This window comes from Pseudophryne corroboree, chromosome 12 (assembly GCF_028390025.1).
Source record: "Pseudophryne corroboree isolate aPseCor3 chromosome 12, aPseCor3.hap2, whole genome shotgun sequence".
Classification (NCBI taxonomy): Eukaryota; Metazoa; Chordata; class Amphibia; order Anura; family Myobatrachidae; genus Pseudophryne; species Pseudophryne corroboree.
In genome coordinates this window covers 69,771,687-69,785,360 of record NC_086455.1, presented here as the reverse complement: position 1 = coordinate 69,785,360, position 13,674 = coordinate 69,771,687, and the positions used below count along the sequence as shown (strand labels likewise).

The 13,674-nt window shown below is 41.8% G+C and overlaps 1 long non-coding RNA gene across 1 annotated transcript; it reads left to right on the top strand.

Annotated features, from left to right (window-relative positions):
- Positions 1 to 4,250: 4,250 nt before the first annotated feature.
- On the top strand, positions 4,251 to 12,128 carry LOC134980155 (uncharacterized). Its single transcript, XR_010190342.1, has 4 exons — positions 4,251 to 4,362; positions 7,233 to 7,357; positions 10,684 to 10,759; positions 11,638 to 12,128. It is a non-coding gene; the product is annotated as an uncharacterized LOC134980155 (long non-coding RNA).
- Positions 12,129 to 13,674: the final 1,546 nt, after the last annotated feature.

The window sequence follows — 13,674 nt, the reverse complement described above, 5'->3', positions numbered from 1 at the left end:
TAGGCCAGGGCCTCAGCCGTTCCTTGCCACTCCGTGTGGTAAATGGCATATTGGCAAGTTTACGCTTCTCCTCCGACAATTTTATTTTAGGTTTTGGAGTCCTTTTTTCTGATATTTGGTGTTTTGGATTTGACATGCTCTGTACTATGACATTGGGCATCGGCCTTGGCAGACGACGTTGCTGGCATTTCATCGTCTCGGCCATGACTAGTGGCAGCAGCTTCAGCACGAGGTGGAAGTGGATCTTGATCTTTCCCTAATTTTGGAACCTCAACATTTTTGTTCTCCATATTTTAATAGGCACAACTAAAAGGCACCTCAGGTAAACAATGGAGATGGATGGATACTAGTATACTTATGGATGGACTGCCGAGTGCCGACACAGAGGTAGCTACAGCCGTGGACTACCGTACTGTGTCTGCTGCTAATATAGACTGGATGATAATGATATGAAATCAATATATATATGTATATATAATATCACTAGTACTGCAGCCGGACAGGTAGATATATATTTATTAGGTAATGATGACTGATGACGGACCTGCTGGACACTGTCAGCTCAGCAGCAACGCAGACTGCTACAGTAAGCTACTATAGTAGTATGTATCAAGAAGAAAGAAAGAAAAAACCACGGGTAGGTGGTATACAATTATGGATGGACTGCCGAGTGCCGACACAGAGGTAGCTACAGCCGTGGACTACCGTACTGTGTCTGCTGCTAATATAGACTGGATGATAATGATATGAAATCAATATATATATGTATATATAATATCACTAGTACTGCAGCCGGACAGGTAGATATATATTTATTAGGTAATGATGACTGATGACGGACCTGCTGGACACTGTCAGCTCAGCAGCACCGCAGACTGCTACAGTAAGCTACTATAGTAGTATGTATCAAGAAGAAAGAAAAAAAAAAACACGGGTAGGTGGTATACAATTATGGATGGACTGCCGAGTGCCGACACAGAGGTAGCTACAGCCATGGACTACCGTACTGTGTCTGCTGCTAATATAGACTGGATGATAATGATATGAAATCAATATATATATGTATATATAATATCACTAGTACTGCAGCCGGACAGGTAGATATATATTTATTAGGTAATGATGACTGATGACGGACCTGCTGGACACTGTCAGCTCAGCAGCACCGCAGACTGCTACAGTAAGCTACTATAGTAGTATGTATCAAGAAGAAAGAAAAAAAAAACCACGGGTAGGTGGTATACAATTATGGATAGACTGCCGAGTGCCGACACAGAGGTAGCTACAGCCGTGGACTACCGTACTGTGTCTGCTGCTAATATAGACTGGATGATAATGATATGAAATCAATATATATATGTATATATAATATCACTAGTACTGCAGCCGGACAGGTAGATATATATTTATTAGGTAATGATGACTGATGATGGACCTGCTGGACACTGTCAGCTCAGCAGCACCGCAGACTGCTACAGTAAGCTACTATAGTAGTATGTATCAAGAAGAAAGAAAAAAAAAACCACGGGTAGGTGGTATACAATTATGGATGGACTGCCGAGTGCCGACACAGAGGTAGCTACAGCCGTGGACTACCGCACTGTGTCTGCTGCTAATATAGACTGGATGATAATGATATGAAATCAATATATATATGTATATATAATATCACTAGTACTGCAGCCGGACAGGTAGATATATATTTATTAGGTAATGATGACTGATGACGGACCTGCTGGACACTGTCAGCTCAGCAGCACTGCAGACTGCTACAGTAAGCTACTATAGTAGTATGTATCAAGAAGAAAGAAAAAAAAAAAAACCACGGGTAGGTGGTATACAATTATGGATGGACTGCCGAGTGCCGACACAGAGGTAGCTACAGCCGTGGACTACCGTACTGTGTCTGCTGCTAATATAGACTGGATGATAATGATATGAAATCAATATATATATGTATATATAATATCACTAGTACTGCAGCCGGACAGGTAGATATATATTTATTAGGTAATGATGACTGATGACGGACCTGCTGGACACTGTCAGCTCAGCAGCACCGCAGACTGCTACAGTAAGCTACTATAGTAGTATGTATCAAGAAGAAAGAAAAAAAAAAATCACGGGTAGGTGGTATACAATTATGGATGGACTGCCGAGTGCCGACACAGAGGTAGCTACAGCCGTGGACTACCATACTGTGTCTGCTGCTAATATAGACTGGATGATAATGATATGAAATCAATATATATATGTATATATAATATCACTAGTACTGCAGCCGGACAGGTAGATATATATTTATTAGGTAATGATGACTGATGACGGACCTGCTGGACACTGTCAGCTCAGCAGCACCGCAGACTGCTACAGTAAGCTACTATAGTAGTATGTATCAAGAAGAAAGAAAAAAAAAACCACGGGTAGGTGGTATACAATTATGGATGGACTGCCGAGTGCCGACACAGAGGTAGCTACAGCCGTGGACTAACGTACTGTGTCTGCTGCTAATATAGACTGGATGATAATGATATGAAATCAATATATATATATATGTATATATAATATCACTAGTACTGCAGCCGGACAGGTAGATATATATTTATTAGGTAATGATGACTGATGACGGACCTGCTGGACACTGTCAGCTCAGCAGCACCGCAGACTGCTACAGTAAGCTACTATAGTAGTATGTATCAAGAAGAAAGAAAAAAAAAACCACGGGTAGGTGGTATACAATTATGGATGGACTGCCGAGTGCCGACACAGAGGTAGCTACAGCCGTGGACTACCGTACTGTGTCTGCTGCTAATATAGACTGGATGATAATGATATGAAATCAATATATATATGTATATATAATATCACTAGTACTGCAGCCGGACAGGTAGATATATATTTATTAGGTAATGATGACTGATGACGGACCTGCTGGACACTGTCAGCTCAGCAGCACCGCAGACTGCTACAGTAAGCTACTATAGTAGTATGTATCAAGAAGAAAGAAAAAAAAAAACCACGGGTAGGTGGTATACAATTATGGATGGACTGCCGAGTGCCGACACAGAGGTAGCTACAGCCGTGGACTAACGTACTGTGTCTGCTGCTAATATAGACTGGATGATAATGATATGAAATCAATATATATATGTATATATAATATCACTAGTACTGCAGCCGGACAGGTATATTTATTATGTAATGACTGATGACGGACCTGCTGGACACTGTCAGCTCAGCAGCACCGCAGACTGCTACAGTAAGCTACTATAGTAGTATGTATAAAGAAGAAAGAAAAAAAGAAAAAAACACGGGTAGGTGGTATACAATTATAATATTATATATATATTAATTATATACAATTATATATATATATATATATATATTAATTAAACTGGTGGTGATTATTAAACTGGTGGTCAGGGCACTGGTCACACTATCAGCAACTTGCAAGTAGTACTCCTAAGCATACAATCACAATATATATTATACTGGTGTGGCACTCTGGCAGCAAAAGTGTGCACTGTACGTTATATGTAGTATGTACTCCTGAGTCCTGAGTCCTGCTCTCAGACTCTAACTGCTCCCCACTGTCAGTGTCTCCCCCACAAGTCAGATAATACAATACAGTCACACTATCTATCACTTCACTTCAGCAAGTACTAGTAGTAGTAGTACTCCTCCTAATGCTCCCCAAAATTACTACTGTGTCTCTCTCTAGTGAGACTGTCTCACTCTCTTCTCGAATCTCTATAAACGGAGAGGACGCCAGCCACGTCCTCTCCCTATGAATCTCAATGCACGAGTGAAAAATGGCGGCGACGCGCGGCTCCTTATATAGAATCCGAGCCTCGCGAGAATCCGACAGCGTGATGATGACGTTCGGGCGCGCTCGGGTTAACCGAGCAAGGCGGGAGGATCCGAGCCTGCTCGGCCCCGTGTAAAAAACCCTGAAGTTCGGGCGGGTTCGGATTCCGAGGAACCGAACCCGCTCATCTCTAATATATATATATATATATATAATACTCCGGTAGTGTAACTTCCTGTAATGATATGTATGGGCATTACTGTGCATATAGTATACTGTATGGACACTTATTAAAGAAAAAAGAAAAACTGTTGGGACACTAAAGTTCCTGAAGATACACAGGTATCCCTCACAGAGGGGAGATTGAGGGGCGGAGTTATACAAAGCAGGGAGTGATCTGTCTCTAAGGAGAAGGGCGGAGTGATTTAGCCTGACAGTGATTTGTCCTGTGAGGAGAACTCATGAGGGAGTAGGCAAGCAGAGGAGAGTCTCCTGGGGTGATGGAGGCTGGGTATAGCAGAGACTGTGACTTTACCTTCTCCAGGGAAACCAAAGTAAGTAAAAAGCAGCTGAGTCACCCCTCTAGTTTAAGTGACAGATAAGCCTGAAAGAGAGGAGGGAGCGCTGTCTTAGCAGCAGGTGCTGTTGTATTGCTAGGATCAGGTCTGTGAACTAGCTTGTCTGCTACATAACTGTAGCATCACATTTATCACTGATATAGTGAGTCTGCAACAGAGGAAAGCAATCCCTGGTTATTCAGTCTAAATCTGTGGCAACCTAAACATTTAGTCATATTTCCTAAAGACCTAGCCAGCAAAAGCTATCCTTCATTAACTATTGTCATATAGCTTCTCTGGATCTGCCTTGTAGGAATGAGAGACAGACACACTGCTCTTTCCGTTATTAAAGTCATCAATCTGAGAACTGACACAGTACAGTGATAGACTTACAGCTCACTCACCTAGCTTTATCACTTATAGTTAATGACCTACCTTTGAGTGGATTCTAAACTCTACACCAATCTTATGTTTGTGCAGCATCACATTCCATCTAGACGTCAGAGTTAAATTCAACCAGGCCTGGGCTTGCAACATACAAGTTCGATGGATTATCTTGTACATGCTCATTTATCCAGGATTCAGTGGGAGAGTGATATCTACAGAGTAGGAGCAGTAGCTTTGTCCTCATTAGTGTATTGGAGGATCACATTCACTATAACTTGTGTACACTAACACTTAGTACTTGGCCAGCACATATTAACTTTGGTTAGAAACTGAGTTTAAAATTTTTAATCTGAGCATTGGCCCTCATTCCGAGTTGTTCGCTCACTAGCTGCAAAACGCTAGGTGCAAACGCTAGGCCGCCGCCCTCTGGGAGTGTATCTTAGCTTAGCAGAAGTACGACCGAAAGGATCGCAGCATTGCTACTGAAAAAGATTGTGCCATTTCTGAGTAGCTCGAGACTTACTCCTAGCTTGCGATCACTTCAGACTGTTTAGTTCCTTTTTTGACGTCACAAACACGCCCTGCGTTCGGCCAGCCACGCCTACGTTTCCCCAGCCACTCCTGCGTTTTTATCCGACATGCCTGCGTTTTTACACACACTCCCCGAAAACGGTCAGTTACCACCCAGAAACACCCACTTCCTGTCAATCACTCTGTGGCCAGCAGTGCGACTGAAAAGCGTTGCTCGACCTTGTGTGAAACTGCATCGGCTTTTATGAAAGTACGTTGCGCGTGCGCACTGCGGCCCATACGCATGTGCAGAAGTGCCGCTTTTTTACCTAATCGCTGCGCTACGAACTAAAGCAGCTAGCGATCAACTCAGAATGAGGGCCATAGTTCTGATAAGTGAAGTGCTTGGTAAAGTTGTTTGTTCATTAAATGTTTTTATTGTGGATTGCCAATCAGAATTCATTAGTAGCATGAAGATAGAAGTTCCAGTACAATAAATATTACACCTGTATCAGTAGTGTGTATAACATAATTGTAACAGTAAATAATTGTTATTCTTTGATGTTCATTGTTACTGTGCTACAGCTGTGTTGTCATTCTTTACACATGTGTTACCTTGTCATACTAAAAATGTATTAATTCTTGTAAATAAAGACTGTATTTAGTAAATTTTAGCTTTCTGCATCTGGCAGAAATGCCTTACCTTCTCCTCTCTGCCTGAAGAAGAGAATCTGTGCAAAAAGGTACTTAATATTGACTTCCATAGTGTAAGATTTTGTGAGTGTCTCACACATATATATATATATATATATATATATATACAAACAAATACAGAAAACCACAGCACTCGCCACCCCAGAAGCGGGGTGCAGTGTCTGCACTCACCACTCATAGGGTGGGGTGCATGCAGCCCATGGCCACCTACCCAAATACATACAAATAGAGAATTCAGCACCTGCATGTAGGTGGGGTACCGTGGAGCGGTATGCAGGCTTCCGTGCATTGGCCAATTCACTAACTAAACCCCCATCATTTATTTATTGATGTTGTGAGGACTAGTGAGCTTGCTATGGTGAGTGCTGAATTCTCTATTTGTATATATATATATATATATATATATATATAGCAAGGTAAAACAACGTGGCACTCACGGCAAGTTTCAATAATCACAACCACAGCATGTAGCGTAGAGCAACGTTTCAGTGGCACCCCACTGTCGTCAGGCTTTATTAATAAAATATTAAAACAGTCCTACCTTTATAGAACACCCACGTGTATGTTGTACAGATAGTCCGTACCCAGACTTCCGGACATTTAATCATCCACACACTGGCAAGAGGATTTTGATTAAACATCGGCTTACATGTAATTCTACTTTTATCATCTATCAAATCCTCTGCCCGTGTGGCCTTAGTTATATTGGCAAATCTGAGCGCAAATTTAAGGAAAGGATGACTTGCCACAGATCTGCTATCAGAAATGCTCTAGAGTCAGGAACCAGTGAGCAACCTGTGGCCAGACATTTTGCTGCGTGCAGACATTCTATTAGCAGTATTCGCTATAGAATGATCGACCATGTCCCTATTCACATCAGGGGGGGTGATCGTGCTACAAAATTATTACAGGTAGAGGCAAGGTGGATAGCCTTTCTAGATGTGATTCACCCGAGAGGACTGAATGAACAGTTCTCTTATTCTTGTTTCTTATAACAATTTGAGGATTATATGGTCAAATTAACATCTGAGGGCTAATCTAGTATATCTCATGCTTCTTCTGCTTTGTGAATTACTTTCGGATTGTGGGGTAAACGGACATGTATTTTAGTATACAAATATCCTCTACAGTATGCCAATGTTGATTTATGTCATTGCTATATTACTGTTACTTATCCTAACACTATGTGTCTAATGATTGTTACAAACTCTTATACGCTGTATCAGTATCCATGTTCTGCTACTTCTAACAATCAGGTTTCCATGGTGATGGGCTTTGATCTTTCAGTGCGCTGACGGCACTATCACATCATTTCCGCTTTCTTGTCCGGAAGTCTGGGTACGGACTATCTGTACAACATACACGTGGGTGTTCTATAAAGGTAGGACTGTTTTAATATTTTATTAATAAAGCCTGACGACAGTGGGGTGCCACTGAAACGTTGCTCTACGCTACATGCTGTGGTTGTGATTATTGAAACTTGCCGTGAGTGCCACGTTGTTTTTCCTTGCTATTATCTTGTATCCACGGAGGCACCGGCTCTTAATGTTTACAAGCTTTTTGGAGTGCCTTGTCCACCGTTCTGTATATATATATATATATATATATATATATATATACCCCCACAGAAAATCCTGCACTCTCATCAGTCCGTAGAGATAAATAGGCGGGTGCTCCCAATAACCTTGTCAGGTCACAAATATACCGCATCTACCACCCGTGTGGTGGGTGCACTCTCGCAAAAATCAATCACTTTGAAGATCTTGATGTGTCAATCAGTTTATTCAGGTTAATCAGGTTCAATAACGTTGCCTTTAACATTCGACGTTTCGGTCCTATTATAGGACCTTTATCAAGACTGGCAATTCAGAGCATTTACATGATCAAAAAGATAAATACAATATGTATAAAATCAGACTAAAGGTATCAGATCATACCCACACCACCACCACCAGTGCCTCCCAGGCCCTTATAGCAGAAAACAGTGACATCAAGTTAATTAATTAATAGAATCATTCTCTATATGGAAACAAGGATAAAGATTAGCATACTCCAAATCTACTCCCACAGGACAAACATCGCACCTCACTCTAGAGAAAACTTCACAAATTTACCTGGGTCAATATTAGACACAATGAATCAAATGGTAGCTCCTGGAACACAGGACTACTATAAAAGAAAATTGGAAAGCTTATTAAAACACTGACCCTCACCAGTGTGTGATAGGACCCAATATACCATATAGAAGTCATACCTGGATAATTAAAAAGTAACACTAGGCAGCTACAGATCAATCAGCAAAGGCCATATGGTTTTCAGCAGCAAGGTCTGCAATTTAGAACACAAACAAGATATATAAAATAATCAGAACTAGATAAGGTATTCCTACCATTGGGGTCCACACTGGCAAGTCCACTCACCACTCTGCTGTTTAGCATCTGATGATAGCTGCATGCTGCACATCAGCAGCTGCATGCTATTTAACACAATGGGACAGGAAATGCCACTTAACCCTGAGATGTAACTACAGGTTGAGTATCCCATATCCAAATATTCCGAAATACGGAATATTCCGAAATACGGACGTTTTTGAGTGAGAGTGAGATAGTGAAACCTTTGTTTTTTGTTGGCTCAATGTACACAAACTTTGTTTAATACACAATGTTATTAAAAATATTGTATTAAATGACCTTTAGGCTGTGTGTATAAGGTGTATATGAAACATAAATGAATTGTGTGAATGTAGACACACTTTGTTTAATGCACAAAGTTATAAAAAAATATTGCATAAAATTACCTTCAGGCTGTGTGTATAAGGTGTATATGTAACATAAATGCATTCTGTGCTTAGATTTAGGTCCCATCACCATGGTATCTCATTATGGTATGCAATTATTCCAAAATACGGAAAAATCCGATATCCAAAATACCTCTGGTCCCAAGCATTTTGGATAAGGGATACTCAACCTGTATATGTGTGCTAAACGTTAACTCCGTAGGAAAAAAGAGTGTTACTTGGATATCAAACCATTAGGTATACCCAGCGCTACTGATTTCAGGGGCCAAAATCAACACATGTAGCTAAAAAGTACAATATTGGCTACATTCGCGGCCGCTGGCAACGCCACTGCCGCGTTCCAGCGACCGGAAATGGATGCGTTTCATGGGCCGGAAGTCCCGCGGACGCCGCTCGGCCAAGCTACAGGGGCTCTCATAAAGTGAAAAAGACAAAACTAAACTCAAAAAACAGGTGCCAAGAAACATCCCAGCACATGGATGAAAGCCAAAACAGCAACAGTGTAGCTAGCCACATTCGGTCAATAGTTAAGTCGACCTGACCGGAAGTGACGGCACCATCCACTAAGCATAGATGGGAGGGGAATATGCTAATATAGTCTGATTTTATACATATTGTATTTATCTTTTTGATCATGTAGATGCTCTGAATTGCCAGTCTTGATAAAGGTCCTATAATTGGACCGAAACGTTGAATGTTAAAGGCAACGTTATTGAACCTGATTAACCTGAATAAACTGATTGACACATCAAGATCTTCAGAGTGATTGATTTTTGCGAGAGTGCACCCACCACACGGGTGGTAGATGCGGTATATATATATATATATATATACAGAAATAAACAAACTGCGGCACTCGGGGACTGATAGAAGAATCAATGTATTAAGCAATACAAGACATCCATCATATATAAGTATATATAAAATTTACGGAAGCGAAGGTTACAGCAAAAAGAGGACCTGAGGATTGTATTGCCAGAACCACCCAACTTTGTAGTGCAGCATTTTCCATCGCAAATTTCTGCAACTTACAGTAGCTATTCTCTAATTGGAGCAAACAAATGAAAAAACGTTTCCCTTTTAATCACATTAAGGGGGTCATTTTTACACCGCCACTGTTGCGGCGCACAGTTTGCGTGGACTTACACATTGCAGCCTCATCCGTGAAGGTGCGGCCGCAATGTGATTGACAGCGGTTGGCGTTCATGGCGCTGCAATGCGGCACTGTGGTGAGGCGAACAGGGTGGGCCGGGACCATTTTTGGGGTGGCTGTGTGATGTCACATGCAACCGCTCTGAAAAAAAAGATGGCCACTGACTCCCTGACTGCACCGCCAGGCTGTGCTTCCAGGGGTTAACCTTAGAGCCGATGTGTCCACAATCTTATTGCCGACATATCGGGAGGGTGGCCTCACATGTTCAGGGCTGTGCTGGGCAGCCCCCAGCATGTGCAGAGATGAATGCAGATCTGGTTGCGTATGGAGCGATCTGCATTCATCTCTGAATAACCCCTTAAGTTTCTTGGGGCAGTTCCCGAAACAATGATGCAGGCTAGCTATTAGTAAATGCACAAAACAGACCTATATCGAGTACCTGATTCTGTGCTGGGCAGGGGCAGATTTACTAATGAAGCTTAAGCTACAGGGTCTCTAATCCCGAGGGGGCATTTTCCCCTCATGTTTTTATGTACTGTATGGTTATAGCATGTCACCACAAACACCATGACAACCAGATTTCTAGTTCAGCATAGCTGCTATTACAGCTTGGATGCGCATCGCTTAGTACCGCGGGAGCTGCTGGGAGTTGTAGTCTAGCTCTGCAATTTGCACTCTGTAAATAGCGTAAAACGTGTATCTGTTTTAAGTTACAATTCCCGACAGCCTGCAGAACTTTTCTTTGTGAAAATCTCAGGAAGAGCCTGACCTAGGAAGGAAGCCTATCAGCGAATGGTGAGAAGGAACCCAGGACAAGAAGGCATCTAAAAAAGGTAACTTTACTGGCATTATGTGGTGTGTGCTGCCAGGTGTTTATAGAAGGGCTGTGTGGTGATTAATGAAATGGGGGTTCTGTGAGGTGATTATTGAGCCCTTTGGACCTTGTTGGATGTTCCCTTGTTGCTGGTGGTGAAGGGGATCCCAAAATAGTTTAGGCTTCAGGGTCCCAAAAATGTAGGTCTGCCACTGATACTGGGTACCCCTGCACCTTTTCCATCTAGCTGCAGCTGCCTACTTACTACCTTATGCAACCTGGCAGCTTAATCATATCTTTGCAAATGTATGCAAACTGAGATCTCTGTATTTCTGTTATTATGTAGTAATGAAATCTCATTGCTGATCTTTTTCAATGTGCTGGGGAATATTTTTCCTTTTTTCCTACCTTATGCTAATGCAAATATCCAGCCGTCTATGCAGATTATCAGTCTGCCAGCCTGCCCACTTTTTGAATCAGCATCTGCCATTATTAGTATCAGGACTCCATGCTGGGTGCAAAAAATCCGCCAGAAACAGGTGTCCCATCTAAGGGCTTTATTCAGCTTCAGTTGGAGTTCTGCGATTGTAGCAGAACTGCAACAGCTGTGAATCGCACAGCAAGAGTCGGCCAGCATGTAAAAGTTTCCCCAGCTCAGAACAAGATGCCCACAATGCACTAGCAATTCAACCACAGAATTGCGAATGCACTGAAAAAATCAAACACCATCGACAGTTGTGGTTGACCCAGGGCTACTCATAATAATAAGAATACAGTCACACCGGCGCATGTTTTAAGTCGCAGCAATTGCAGCTAATGTCAGATGTTCGGTTTGCACACTGAAAGTTTTTTACTGTTTGCAAATTGACCTATGACCTCTTCATATCAATCTCTTAGGAGCTGTCTTCCTTCTTCAGGCAACACAAAATATCAAACAAAGTCAATTGTGTACAGTATGTATACAGTCTTCCAATGTCATCTATGATCAAGCAGGAAAATGTATTGAAACAGGCCAGCACTGCAGTGCATTCTGGGACTTGGAAGCCGCTTGGCCGACCGTTAACATTTCCGCTCTAACAGACCAGTTTTTGTCCATCTAATGCAGTAATTTCCACTCCGCTTTTGATTTTCAGCTCCATAAATCCTAAATGTGCCTTTCATTTAATTTTTCCAGACTGCTTACATCTGTTCCAGTTTTAGGAAATAGGCTCTGCAGGCAGAGTGCAGTACAATTCTTCCAGGCCGGCAGCACCGAGTCCTCCTAGTCTCGTCATGTATGTAACGAGGTTCCAGAACCGACGAACAATTCTTTCAGTCACTCAGTCTTTTTTTTTTTACTTTCTTAAAATTATGTTATAGTAAAATATTAAATATTTTAAGAAACCAAACTTGTAAAAGGTGGGATTCACATGATTACAGTGTTACTGACTGTTAGTAACATTTTATAAGTCCATTAATTGTCATCATTGCTTTAATATGCTGCTTTCATGTTTAGATGGACACTACATATGTGTCAGATAATAGATTTTATTACATCTTTTCATACATTATTGATACTGTATGTATACTAGAAAAACAGTAAGATTTCCATCTCAGATAGATGATTTGGTTAATACTTACATCCAAATAAGCATTATTCAATTTTCAGAATCATTTGTTCATTGCAGGGGCCACTCTGTTAAGACATTGGATTATTTAGTAGGGGAGCTGCCTGGAGAGTAGACACCAAGACAGCCAGCCCCGGTTTCCAGCATCTGCGCAATGGATCTGGCAGGTGTCGGGACCAGCGCATGCGTAGACGAAAGAACATAAAGAGCGCAAAACAGACTATACTTGTTTATATATTTAATAAAATATAACTCAAAAGACCAAATATAAAAATAGAATAATTTAGAATTGATTATGCATACATGTAAACCACAGAAGTAATTCACATAAAAAACAGGATTCTCCTTAAAATTCCACAGTTTAACCCAAGGAACTAAACATAATCGTATATTGAAATCTCAAATTGATGTTGTTTGCTTATTAACAATCAATTAGAATATGTCCCATGGTAATTGAAATTCATTCAATAATGCACTTTCTTCAATGATTACTATCGCTCAGAGTTCCTTAAGAAATTCCAAATAACCATAAGAAATGCATATATAAATATGCTTGCCCTTTTGTCGTTAATTGCACAACTTAGTTAAAAGTTTTCAAACTTATTTCATAACAAATACTCCGCTCATTGGGGAAAAGCTGACACTTAGCACTGCAACGGCTCCGTCAGCCGCTCTCCGTAGATTGGTACTGCTGTGATGGTAAATGCTTACCGCTTCCAAGTGAGTTTGAGACCAGCGGCGCTGGGCGTCCCCGTGCGCTGGCTAGTTGTACTTCTCACTCGTAAAGGATGATTGTTGGCCACGGTCCCCGTTTAGCAAGGGAGACCACTGCAGGTGGCTCGAAGTCCAAATGTCGGAGCGGTGCAATGCAGTGCAGTAGTAGCGGGTGATGTCTGTGGAAATAGCAGGAGTCCCGAAATCGGAGCGGTACAATGCAGTGCAGTAGTAGCGGGTGATGTCTGTGGAAATAGCAGGAATCCCGAAATCGGAGCGGTACAATGCAGTGCAGTAGTAGCGGGTGATGTCTGTAGAAATAGCAGGAGTCCCGAAGCCTATAACCCTGACGCGTTTCTCAACCAAAAGGCACTGGTTGTTTCTTCAGAGGGAGACGCATTGGTGTGACGGCATATGCGCAAACCCCTGGCTTCTATGAACTGCACCGACTGCAGCTCATAGAAGCCAGACTGGGCTGTGTGAAAGGCAGTGAGTCGTTTCCTACAAGAAGCCTGGTCTGGCAGTCCTGATGGGAAGAAACACCTCCCAATGGGACTGCCTTGTGTGTCTGACTGACAGGTAGGACTTCCAATAGAAGGTCACTGCCAGTCAC